Source organism: Macrobrachium nipponense, chromosome 30 (assembly GCF_015104395.2).
Source record: "Macrobrachium nipponense isolate FS-2020 chromosome 30, ASM1510439v2, whole genome shotgun sequence".
Classification (NCBI taxonomy): Eukaryota; Metazoa; Arthropoda; class Malacostraca; order Decapoda; family Palaemonidae; genus Macrobrachium; species Macrobrachium nipponense.
The window spans coordinates 5625110-5639757 of NC_087218.1; positions in this window are offsets into that span (position 1 = coordinate 5625110).

A 14648-nucleotide genomic window follows, 5' to 3' on the forward strand; every position below is an offset into this window, starting at 1 on the left:
TAATGGGGGAGACTGTTGGTGGACATACTTCCTGGAGGACGTAGAATCCGATGACTCCTTGCTTTGGAGTTATTTGTCGTGGGGTTAGGACCCCTAGGCTTTTTGAAACGAGAGGGAGACTTCATGTCTTGCCTAGGAGGAGGTCGTAACCTCCTGGAATGTAGCTTGCAACTGCAAGGGTACAAACCTTGGAGAAGTGAGGTCTGGTGACTCTCAATTGTACGGTCGGAAGGATCAGCTTGATATGGGTTGATACCTTCGATGGTGATTAATTGACGTCTGTCAATATTAGCACCGGGGGATCGTGGTCTTCCCGTATCAGGGAGATTTGAGCACCAGAGTCATCGTAGGCTCTGACGTGGCTTGGCGGATAATTGGCTTTGGAGGGGTGCGACGGTTTTTATAGGCCCCTTAGCTGGGGGTCCTAGTGAGGAAGGATTGGTAACCGCCATTGCGATGGCGGGAATATTGTGATTAGCGCACCCTCCGTAATTTGCAGACATGTGACCCTTGCAGCCACAGTCTCGGCAGAACTTGTTCCAGAACCTCTTCCATGGCACTGGATGATAAGGCCGAGATGCCCCCACAGGTTGCGAATCTGTGGAGTCACCAAGGCTGGCAGTGTGCTCTGGCACAGGTGAAGAGTCCTCTCTGGCAGTGATTTGACGTGGGGAGGTTAAGGAAACCTCCGTTGAATCATCCTCGGAAGCAAGTCCGGGGTTTAACTGGTGGGCTTTACCTCTTCCAAAAGGGAGGATGGTAGGCAGTGAGATGGTAAAGAAAAAGGCGGACCAGAGACAGCGAGACTGTGAGAGACAGTGGGGTAGTGCAGGGCTGGAAGCTGGCAGAGTGGCTGGAGCTAAGATACTCTCCTTACGGGCCTTCTCCCGCTTGATTTCGAGTTCCTTGAGAGCTAGCTCATGCTTTCTCTCTTCTTGCACTTGCCTCCTTTCTGATTCTCTGGCTTTTCCTCTGGTTTTCCTTTTTCTTCTTCCCTTTCTAGCAGGCGCGTGGCATCCTGCTGCGCCTTCATCCACTGGTCCAGTGCTGGTCCAGTGTAACCGGCCTCCTTGCCAGAGTTATGAGGATTCGGAGCTTCTCTAGCTCTATGGCAAGATGTCGGGGAAGCAGAGGGGAGACATTTCCCTTAGGCTGCAGTAGAGGCTCGGATGAAAATGAAAATAATGGTGGCCAGGAAGGGTACTGAATGGAATGGGAGTGCCTACTGTGTAACGTGGCACTCACTTGGAAATGTGTTCTGCGACGTGGTTATAGAAAAAAAAAAAGTCTGAAAAGACTGGGTGCTCTGTGGCACTTGGGAAGTGTCCCCGTAAGTTGGTGGCACTTCTGGGATGGCACCTTCTGAGGAGGTGAGAAAAATCGAATAGTGTGTGGCGTATACGTCACACTTAAGGGCGTTCCTCACTTGGGAGACGCTGGAATGGGCAACCTGTAGGTCCAATACAGGTGTCAGCAACGGCGCATTCGCTTCAGGAGGCGTTCCTTTTGGACAGCACTAGTAGTGCTGGTATTGCGACACTTTGGGGAGGCGTTCCCTTGGAGTGTTTCCGAAGGATCACTGATCCTTTTTACATGGACACTAATGAATTGGGCGTTCCGTAAGGACGGACACGCAGTTTGACAGCACTTAGGGCTGGTATTGCGGCAGTTTCGGGAGGCGTTCCCTGGTTGAGTGCTCTGAAGGATCACTGACCCTTGTACACGGACACACTAATTAATTGGGCATTCCGTAAGGACGGACACGCAGGTATAGGGCTACCTGTACGGCCTGTACCAGGTGCACGGCACTTATGAGGAGGCGTTCCTTGTTTGGAGCGCATGGTAGCGTGCTGGTGTGTCCCGTCGGACGACACTACAAGCAGTATACTCAAGTATACTGAAGAGAAATGGCACTGCTCGTGGCAGAGTGTAATGGTGGAGGAGAGAAAGTAAAAGGTGGGAGTACTCAGCAGCCAGTCGATGGACAGTGTCAAGAATTAGTGGGACTGTAAAATGGTAAGACCTGACGTGCACTGGTAGTGGCCAGTCCTAGCTGGTAACGACTTCCTTGTATAAGTAATGAAGGTTGCGGTGGCACACTGTGCGGTTTGTGCTTGCGGTATACGCAAGTCTTTTGTGATAAAAAATGGAAAAAAGACCACTCGGGCAATGACAGGTAATGGTAATATGAAAATGCTCAGTCCTTTGCTGAAGTACTCGATAAATGAAATAGATGCTTGCAAAACTGCAAGGGACACAGGCGCGTACGTATCACGCTCAGTGTAAATAAAAGACACAAGAGACTAAAATAATGTTAATTCTGCATGCTATAAGTAATGGGCGTAGTACTCTTGCTTCGTGAATAATGGGTTTTCTGGTTCTCTCTCTCTCTCTCTCTCGGAGAGGGTGAAAATGATATATGAATGAACTCCTTGTATTTAAAACTAATACTTTAGTTTTAATATGACTCAGTTGCGTTAAATGATTTTACTTACGTTAACGTGTAATGAAAGAATTGCTTTGGAATACGTTTTATGAAACGATAATGCACTCGTGGTGAACGATGTTTACGTTAATGGTAGCGGCTTGCGCATATATGAAATGATTTGCGTTTCATATGAATTTCACAAAGACACGTTTTACGTTAACAATTCTTGTAATTTACTCTACTTTTAAGATTTACGTTAACTTTACGTAAGGATACTAGGTCCTTGTGACAAGTGAAAATGACGGTAACGGATTTTAAATGATGTTAGCAACATTTGCAAAAGAGGTTACGTTAAGTCCGAGTGAAATGAAACTTTCGCTCAGCGAGCAAGTAAGCGATGCTAGGTGAGACGCGGTTGAGGCGAGCAGAGCGGGTTGGACAGCGTGTCGCTCAAACCAAGGTCTAAAGATTCTTTAGACCTTGGTTCAAACAGCTGATTTTCTGTAAACGCGAAGGCGATGTACCACGTGAAATTCTAAGTTTCTTGTTCAAGGCGAATTACGTTAATTTCTCTGGCAGAATAATAGATACTAGTACTGAGATTAATATTATTTACGTTAAACTTTCAAGACTTACGTTACTTTGCTTAAATCGTTGAGATAATGCTTAAAGGATAAAAATGGTCTGCCGCTTTGAGTGAACCAAAAGTTGGCTGGGAAAGCGCATGCGCGAAGCTTACTTGGAGAGTGTTTATGCTCAGCTTAATTAAGCTGAGAGCTAAGCGGTTACCAACACTTGGAATGAAAACTAAGTGTTCCAAAATTCTGTGTCTAAGCCAGCGGGAACTGGATCCCACGTATCGCAGACCACACTGCGAACAGGTAAACAAGTAAACGACACTCCTGTGGACCTTAATTCGAGTGTCGTTTACTTGTTTTACCTGTTCGCAGTGTGGTCTGCGATACGTGGGATCCAGTTCCCGCTGGCTTAGACACAGAATTTTGGAACACAGAGTCTCTCCGTTAGAACTAGGTTTCCTCTTTCTAAACCACCATTTTCTGCCATAAGGGATCACAGTTTAGCACAGGGACCATCCTTTCCACCACCTAGATTTTAGAGTACTGTCGTTTTGCTCAAATAGACTGGACCTTTTAATTTCAGAGTCGCTGTTCATTAAGAAATGAAATCCGGAATTGAACAACAACTCGTCCGGTATTCAACTAGCTATCATATAGTTTTTCATAGTAGGTACGCAAAGTGGGTCGTTAGCCATTTTATTTTTGTGTAGTTTGTTTACCTTTCATATTATTTTTATTTTTATTTCTGTTTTTGTATGATTTGCGCTTTGTTTTGGTTTTTTCGTAATTTTTAATTTTTAGTTTGTATGTGATGTTCGTTTTATTTTATGTTTTTACTGAAGCTTTTAATCAGACAATTCATTTTAATGTAATTTTAGTGATTTCTCATCCTTGTCATTTTTTTTTTTCAGCCTGAAGATGAGGTTTTTTAAACCTCGAAAGCTCGTAATATTAAAGAATGTTCTTCCTAGTCTTTATTCATCATCAAGCTAAGATTTCCAAGTAGCCGCCCAATTACTGAGACTATATATATATAATATATATATATATATATATATATATATATATATATATATATATATATATTCTTCATCACTGGTGGGCTAATTCTCTATGAAATAGGTTACGGGATACGGAAAGGACATGGCACATTACATGATTCTTTATTGCTAGCGACGTTTCGAGAGCAAAGTCCCATCTTCAGGCTAAAGGCAAGAAACAATATTACATCAATACAAAACAATTAGGAATGTTAACGTAAAATTATTGTAAATTAAAATACGTATTTCTATGCAAATTACATTTCATATGATTTTACATTTCCTTTTCTTGAATATGTTATGTATTGATGTAATACTCATTCTTTGAGATTTTTTAATTCGTAATTTTACTTAGAAATACTGTAATTTATAATAAATTTTACGTAACATTCCTAATTGTTTTTTGTATTGATGTAATATTTATTTCTTGCCTTTAGCCTGAAGATGGGACTTTGTCGAAATGTCGCTAGCAATAAAGAATCATGTAATGTGCCATGTCCTTCCGTATCCCCGTACCTATTTCATCGAGGATTGCCCACCAGTGATGAAGAATATATATATATATATATATATATATATATATATATATATATATATATATATATATGTATATATATATATATAATGTATATATATATATATATATATATATATATATATATACATAAAGAAGTTATTGAAAACTGGCAAAACAAAATCTATTAATAATAGGTATAATTTGGTTATATCGTCGCATAGTCACTAGAGCATTCGTGTCAATGCATCGTACTGTTCATTTTGGCCACAAACATAAACAGAATCGAAGCATAAATAGCAAAGTGGCTTATATTTTATAATTTTGCAACTCAATTTTAGGATTCAGATACAGAGAGAATGGTAATAATCGCATGCGATTTCCCTTATTTTGGAGGAAAATCTGAAATTCTGCAACACACAAAAAATATGTAGATTTCATTCAGATTAATCTGTAGATATGGCACCACTGTAAACGGTTCAACAGGCAACTGGGGAAGTTGATTATCTCTCTCTCTCTCTCTCTCTCTCTCTCTCTCTCTCTCTCTCTCTCTCAGAGAATTTTCGTCTTCAGTTCCCCAAACTGTTTTTGCAACGCCAGATCTGTTAGATCAATCAATCAATCAGAGGATTTGGCCAACACTATTTTTTATGTAGATGAAAAAAAATGTAAACTATATTCTTTCAATGTCAAAAGAAATACGAATCTGAGTTACAAGAGAGCAGCCATTCTTGATGTTTATCACTATGTTGACAAGGGGGCGGGAGTAGTATACCGTCAGTGTACCTTATGTGGTGAACTGTAGGCATTACTCAAGTTCTTTGTAGCGTCCTTTCGGGCCCCTAGCTGCAACATCTTTCATTGCTTTTACTGTACCTCCGTTCATATACTCTTTCTTCCATCTTACTTTCCTTAACCCTCTTCTAACAATTGCTTCACAGTACAACTGTCTTGAGGTTTTCCTCCTGTCACACCTTTCAGGACCGCCTTTCGCTTTGTCAATTATCCTTTCCATCGCTGAATGACCTCATGGTTCTAGTTGGCTTGGCCTTTTGCCCTAAACCTTATATTCCATTCCACAAACGATTCTTGATTTGAAGAGTTTCCATCACTTTTGACTAAATTTAGGTCGAAATTGTGTTGAGCTCTCTCTCTCTCTCTCTCTCTTCTCTCTCTCTCTCTCTCTCTCTGTGTGTGTGTGTGTGTGTGTGTGTCGATGTTTGACGTTAACCTAGTGGTTTTTCTTTATCGTGAATCTCATTTCAAAGTCATCAGTTGTGCACTGTCATCTTCCTGTGTCCATAATTGGTACCTCGTTTTGCTGTCTTCAAACGATCGATGTTTCGAAGAAGCAGAGAAGACTGACTGATTCCATGATCGGGAATTAGACAAACGTAGTAGTGGATGACATCGAATTTACTCGACCTCGGAAATTAATCCAAAGTCTAGTGAATTCGTTATGAGCGGCTGGCTTTTGCTTAACACTTGTCACCATACATGGGAATGGAGTGGCATATCAAATTAAGGCCAAAGCCAATCGCTGTGGCCTATGAGGTCATTCAGTACTGAAAGGGAGACTGGGAGTAAAATGTTTGAAAAGTGTAAAAATGGAGGAAAAACCTACCATTTGCACTGTGAAACAATTGTTAGGAGAGAGTGCAAAAGCAGATAATATGAAAGGAGGTACAGGAAAAAGAATGAAAAGGGTTGCAGGTAGGGCCCAGAGGGACGCTGCTATGAGCCTTAAGTAATGCCTACAGTTCACTGCGTGAAGTCCACTGATGGCACTAATGCCCCTACGAATAAGATGACTTTTGACTTTTGAAAAGAACGCAAAGTGAATGCGCATCAAATCTGTTACTGTCACTTCGAGAAAAATTGCCCGAATCGAATTTGAGGTTCAATTCTCGTGCGTGAAATCATTTTTCTGGCTCCTCCTCCTCCTCCTCTTCCTCCTCCTTCTGCCCATCACTTCTGTCGATATTTTCCTTACAAGCAACTTTGAAATGACAGATTATTCGTCAAAATTTCGATCACGAGAGAGGGATTACTTGCTCGCTCGGATATGTATACATTCATGCGATCCCCTGACCTTCAGCCTACGTGCACAAATCTCTCTCTCTCTCTCTCTCTCTGTTTGTTTTACCGACCACAATGGAATTTTCGAGAAATAATATTTACACATCAATATATGTATGTATTTATGTATCTATATATGTAGTATTTACGTATGTGTGTATATTTTCATTTCCTAATATGTTGCCATTATTATTATTCCCCTTTCCATAGCAAGGGAAGGAAGGCTCCCGAGGAAAACAAGACAGGTCTCCTCACCGATACATCCATATATAGCTACTACTTGATGGTGAAAGAACTCCCTATGAGACAACTTCCACACCGTCGGCCTCTTCATTCGGCTCCACAGAAGTTCATGATCTTTGAAATTCCTCCTAAATCTTAATTTTGTCCCCGTGATGGAAGTCAGCAAGATATATAGGAAATGAGTAAGAGAGAGAGAGAGAGAGAGAGAGAGAGAGAGAGAGAGAGACTTATGATGACCTTGAACTCGTTTCATTATGGGTTCTGCATCGTAAAATATGAGCTTCATTTTCACGCCAGTACGGAATCGTTGTCATTTTTACAGAACTATTCTAACCCACAAAACACATCATTTACAACTATATGTTCTCCTTCAGAAAATTCCGAATCCGTAGGAAGAGATTTGCATATCTCTCCCTTTGGGTAGAGATTTGTCGCCAGAAGAGCTGACAAGGTCTCACAGAAGACATTCTTGGGGCAAATGAGCGGACGATTAATTTTATTTGACTCTAATATCTTTTAACAGAAACTCTGATAAGGTCATTTAAATGTGGTTCTATTCAATTTTTATGGTGTCATTTGGTTTTCCTTCCAATATTTCCTTTGCTAATTCATTGAGCTGCTGTGGCAGATTTCCTGAGAACTTTTGAGCGGACTTTAAACTCTGGAGTTACTGAAGGGTCGTCAGTGTTAGGTGGAAGATCCCTCTTCGTCAGGATCAGACTTATTACACATCAAGTCTTTTGTTCTCTCCCTGAAGCAGCTGTGCTGACCACTTCCATTTTGACGCCCCTTTCTCCAATAATAATAATAATAATAATAATAATAATAATAATAATAATAATAATAATAATATAATAATAAAATAATAATAATAATAATAATAATTAGTATAAAATACTTGCATTATGCTATATATCCCTGTGAACCTTAATATTATTTAATCAGAGAATGGAATTGAACAAGCTCATCGATTAAAAAGCAAAGGAAAAGAGTCCTTATTGCGCCATTTAACTTCCACACTTGTTGTCACCCCCCTGGAATGTTAAGTTACCCCAAGGGGGTGATTTACCCCAAATCTGCCACGGGTTCTGCAAACAAAGAGCTAAACCCGAACATTATCACAGGTGTTGCGGACAATTAATCTTGAGCCGTAATTGGACGACGTCAGGAGGCTAAAACGCAGAACAACGCTCATCAGCCCACTTCTTCCTTTGATCTAATTCCCCCCTTTCGAAGTCTATTTCTATTTCGAGCAGAGTTAAATCAAATGCCCTCCCTCACACCTCCTCGTCAATATCTATTTATTATTTCACTTTTTCCAATAAGTGAGATCTCTTCTTTCGGTATTTCCCTTTACCTCCTCTTGCTACTTCTCCATGAACACCTTCATATTCTTTGGAAGCTTGAATCACAAGTCAATTGTTCCTGGAGCTTGTTCCATTCGAATAGGTTTCATCCTCCGAGTTATAATAATAATAATATTTTGGTAAAAGACAATCTTTCGTGGAAATTTTAATTTTGACAGAGAATGGCAGAATTAAGCGAGTTGATTTTACATATTGTAAGAAAAATAGAAAAGAGAATATTTAAACTCAACTCAACTCTCTTAATTTTGCCATTCCTTTTAACAGAATAATAATAATAATAATAATAATAATAATAATAATAATAATAATAATAATAATTGGTACAAAATATTGTATTGGTTCATTCAACCACATAATATATATATCCTTGTGAACCTTTATTATTTATAATATCAGGGAGTTAAAATGAACGAATTCATCGATTGAAAAGCAAAGGAAAAGAGTCTTTATCGCGCCTTTAACTTCTACACTTGTTGTTACCCCCCCCCCCCCCCCTCCCCCCCCCCCCCCCCTGGAATGCTAAACTACCCCAAGGGAGTAATTTACCCCCAATCTGCAACGTGTTCTTCAGACAAAAAGCAAAACATTAACTGATATCACAGGTGTTTCGGACAATTAACTTTGAGCCGACATTGGGTGACGTCAGGAGGCTAAAACACAGTGCAGGGTTCCTCTGGGCTTTTTACAATCGAAGAGGTTTTCATCTTCTTAATAATAATGATAATAATAGTTCTTTAATTTTTCTCAGCTGTCTAAGATGTCCTTGTTCATGGTAATCGCAATTCCAGACGTGAACTTCTATCAGCTCTGAGCACCTTTTGTTTTCTCTTCAGGTGTCATTTCGGTTTTCAAGACCTTTGAACAGTCTGCAGATTTCACTGATTCCCTGAAGCTCTTCTGTAAATGATATTTAAAAAGTTCGTAAAAACCAACATCGAAAATGAGGAAATTCCTCGCTGTTTTCCTAATATTCCAAAGAATGTGTTAATTTTCTCATTGACTGCACTCTAAAATACAAAGAATTTTTATTCGTACAAAATATTTCCGGTTTCATTTGTTGGAATCGATTCATAAAAAGCAGCAGCTGTCACTTGGCTGAATATCAGACTGCTCCTCTGCATGATATGATAACCTCAGTACCGTTCCTGCCACTTCTGGTTTGTTTCCTTCATTGTTTGTCATTGCCATAAATGCTCTTCCTGAACCTTTAAAGAAGAACCTTGAGATACTCTAATACAAAATAGTTGTAATAATGTTCATAGGATCTAGGCTATTTTCATAGGTGCGTTTTATCAAGCTGAAACGCATTGCGCTTCTTGTCATTTTGTTATTGTAATCTTGGGCCCTGGTTTAGTTCAGCCAGTCTGATGGGAACGGTGCTCCTGACAGAAGTCAAAGTCAGGTTGCAGTAGAAAGGACGGATAATTTCGAATTAAATGATGCATGCAGGCACAAGCACACACATTTGGGTGTGCAAGGGATTGGGGAAAGCAAGTTGTTCTGCAGAGAGAACAGACTAAACAGAAACAAAGCTAGTTTCACTTATTATAACATATTTCTCATCCATCTTCACCTAGAAGGGTTGTTAAGGGATGAAGTCGAATCAGTAAGGTAGAATAAGGGAGTCTCCAGCAAAGTCCCCTTGAAAAAGTATTCTATGCCCTCATTGTAGTAGGTGTCTCCCTTTCTCCGTGTCGTTTTCTTGTTTTATAGAAAGTGGTTCTATTTTTCCGATATTTCCCTGCATTTTCTTAAAAAGTTCTAAATTGGAATGGCTATTTTACATCCTTTCTAGAACCATAGTAGTTTCAGATAAACGGAATAACTTCAGGGTTAATAATTGTCATTGAAAGCTTTCGTCCAATTTCAGGAGAACATTAATAAACAAGGGAGAGAGAGAGAGAGAGAGAGAGAGAGAGAGAGAGAGAGAGAGAGAGAGAGAGAGAGAGAGAAAGTACTATTTCCTCAATCCATTATCTTTCATTCTTGTCTTATGTAGTCTACAGCAAAGGGAATTCAGCTTTAATGTTTCTCCTCGTTAAAGAAAGACAGGCGAAGGAATTACTGGAAATAAATTGTTGCAAAAAATGGGAAGCATCATCGGTCTTTGTCTGATAAGAAATGTTCAACTTTTATTAACTGAGACGTTCAACTCAACTGTTTTTGAAAGGTATGAAAAGAAGGAAATTAATAATTTTAGAAAAGGCTCGAGAAATAGATATGGCAGTCAACTGGGGTTCCTCAACATCTCTTACTTTCCCCACCCTATGTTTTGTTTGAGTGAGATTCTTCTTCTGAGGATCCAAGATATTTTCTGTCTCTTCTCAGTCTCAAGTTTATAATGCCTTAGTGAGGCTCAGAACTGAATGATTCTCGATGATTCACGGCAAAGAAAAAATGTCAAAGCTTGAACCTCTGTGAGTTGTATTCTACACATAATACGGACTCAACTTCCTGATAATGATTACAATTAAAGGCTGTTGATGATTGGATCTTCATACCATTAGCATATATTTAGATGCCAAATTAAACAGCCAAAATGATATCAAGTTCACAAAAGGTAACTGAATAACTGTCTAAACTAAGAGAGCTGTTATTATTGAACAGGGGGAAATCAATTAAAACCTGACCCTAAACACAATCAAACAGTAATGTGGGTATGGTCTCTCTCTCTCTCTCTCTCTCTCTCTCTCTCTCTCTCGTCTCTCTCTCCTCTCTCTCTCTCTCTCCCCGTAGATATTCAAAATTCTTATAAACGAGACCCTTTTTATTTTTTAGTTTCACGAGCAAAAGATGATAAGAAAATAATGATGTATTTATTGTATTACATTTCCACCTTTGTTCTTTCCATCAACTCAGCTCGAGACAGAAACTGCCTGAACTTCAGCCAGGTGCGTCTAATTTGTCGTTATTTCATATTCTTCACTGTACGTTCAGTCAATTTAGTAGTCTCTAAGAACATTAGTCGAGGACAATAACATTTGCAAATTCATAGAGTTTATAGAAATCCTGAATTGAATTTTTTTTTTAAAAGAACTTCTGAAATACCTTAAAAACCGCACAGCACAAAATGTGCTGCTGCTTCGAAGAGAGGCAGCGTCAGGTTACGAGACACGAATACCTTCACGAAAAGATTCGTTCATGCTTCTTATTCCAATCGTTAAGTGCAACGTGACTTCGATATATATATGATCTTCTATATAATATATAGTATATATATTATATGATATATATATATATATATATATCTATATATATATATATATATACATATATATATATATATATATATATATATATATATATATGTATATATATATATAGATATATATATATATATATATATATATATATATATATATATCTATATATATATAAATATAGATATATATAGATATATATAATATATATATCTATAATATATCTATATATATATATATATATATATATATATGCATATATATATATATATATATATATATATTATATAGATACTATAGATATATTATCTATATATATATATTATATTTATATATCTATATTTATATATCTATATATTAGATATATATATATATATATATCTATATATATATATATATATATATATATATATATATATCGATATATATATCTATATATATATACTTTATATATATATATATATATTATATATATATATATATATAAATATATATATATATATTATATCATATATATATATATCTATATATATATCTATATATTATATTATATGTATATACATATATATATACATATATAATATATATATATATATATATTATTATATATATATATATATATATATATATATAAAAATATATGACTGGTAAAAATGTCCTGTAACAACAGAATTCCATCTAATAAAGGGAGCCCATAAAAACACCAAAATATAGAGAGAAAAGTACTATATTTCAGAGACTGCTGTCTCCTCTTCAGGTAGATGAATGAGAAAAGTTTACAGAAAAGGTGGTATTTATACCAAGAGGTCCATCCACAGGCAAGCCAATTTAGGTCACCCCCGCTGATAATCTTCCTTTAATCTTCTTAAGTGTTGGTTGAATGAAAATCTTGTCGATCGTATCTGAAATCCATGCTCCTTTTGAGATGTTGCATTACCTGCCCTCTCTTTTATTAGGCCGATTCCATCATTTGACTCTTGTACCGGCAGTTGCTGCTATAAATTACATGTGACAAATTCCAGTTTATTCTATGGTTATGGTTCATTTATATGGTTGAAAAATAGCCGAGTTCTGTTGTCCATACCTAAATGACCGTTTGTGTTGTATTAATCTCTGGGGAAGTGATTGACCTGTGAATCCGATGTAAGATTTGTCATAGTCCTGGCATGGGATCTCGTAAACCCCAGTGTCCTAGAAAAAGAATTTGAACTAATTCGCGAGCAACTTTCGTCTTTAAAGTACCCTGACCATATAATCGAGAAAGCATTCACAAAGCAAACGTAATTTTTCTACCGACCCCCCCCCTAAAGACAAGACCAAAGATACACCCAACAATAAAATAACAATTCCTCACCCTGGACACGATTAAGAGAGTAACCCACACCCTCGGAAAATCTAACCCTTTTGCATTTACTTACCCAAACACCTTAGCCAAATCCCTGATTAACGTTCAACAAAAGGCATCTCCCAAGGACACTGGGTTTACGAGATCCCATGCCAGGACTGTGACCAATCTTACATCGGATTTACAGGTAAATCACTTCCGCAGAGATTAATGCAACACAAACGGACAGTTAGGTATGGACATCAGAACTCGGCTATTTTCAACCATATAAATGAACATAACCATAGAATAAACTGGAATTTGTCACGTGTAATTTATAGCAGCAACTGCCGGTACAAGAGTCAAATGATGGAGATCGGCCACTTAATTAAAAAGGAGAGGCAGGTAATGAACATCTCAAAAGGAGCATGGATTTCAGATACAATCGACAAGGTTTTCATTCTACCAACACTTCAGAAGATTAAAGGAAGATTATCAGCGGGGGTGACTTAAATTGGCTTGCCTGTGGATGGACATCTTGGTATAAATACCACCTTTTCTGTAAACTTTTCTCATTCATCTACCTGAAGAGGGAGACAGCAGTCTCTGAAATATAGTACTTTTCTCTCTATATTTGGTGTTTTTATGGCTCCTTTTATCAGATATATATATATATATATATATATATATATATATATATATATATATATATATATATATATATATATATATAAAATAGAAACATAAATATAATTCTAAAGCAATAATATTCTATAAATGAAAAATAATAATAATAATAATAATAATAATTTATTTATTATATTGGAGAAGACCCTCTTTTAAAAACAAATTCCGTTTGAATAAAATGGCAGAATTCAGGCGAATTTAATCTTACATATTATCTTTTCTATTTTTCTTATTACTCACTTTTCTGGCTCAGCGATACTTTGCAATAATTGTCCAATATTCATATTAGGGATAATGCTGAAAGTGATATTATATTCAGAACAGGCTTTAATTACTCAAAGACTGGTAATTATCAGTATACTAGTATTATCAGAATTCTGGTATATGGGAAGGCGTTCCTCTGGTTCAGATCAAGCAGGGTCGTCGCCGGTGGTTGGTATTATTCCGTAAGAGAGGTCAATGTCAGGCCGGGGTCGTCTCTGGTATTCAGGTGTATAATAATAATAATAATAGTAATAATAATAAAAAAATGATAATACATAATAATAATAATGGGCGATTTTTGACTGGGCGTTGATGCCGGAAGGGGATAGTGAATAATCATGATAATAACCATACTAATGATAAGCGATATTTGATTGGCTGTCGAAGGTGGCAAGGTTCAAGGGGTGGGGGGTGGGGTAAGGGGTAGTAAGCACGGTTATGCTCTCCCGATAAGCTGGGAGCGTAATGACTCATCCTGTAATTGTCTGGCTAACCTGCGAAGGCGTTGAACACTTGGCTTCTAGGAAATTCTAACTATATTTTTGTATGAATGGTAATGATTCACCTTTGTGAGACTGGTTACATTTTTCGATAAATTGGGGAGAGAGAGAGAGAGAGAGAGAGAGAGAGAGAGAATTTTTTGCTTCGTGCCGTGCCTGGCAAACAAATGATGATAGGAGAATGAAAATTTTATATATATATAGATATATATATATATATATATATATATATATATATATATACACACACACACATATATATAATATATATATATATATATATATATGTGTATATATATATATATATATATATAATATATATTATACATACATACATATATATATATATATATATATATATATATATATATATATATATATATCTATATATATATATATATATATATATATATATATTCTCTCT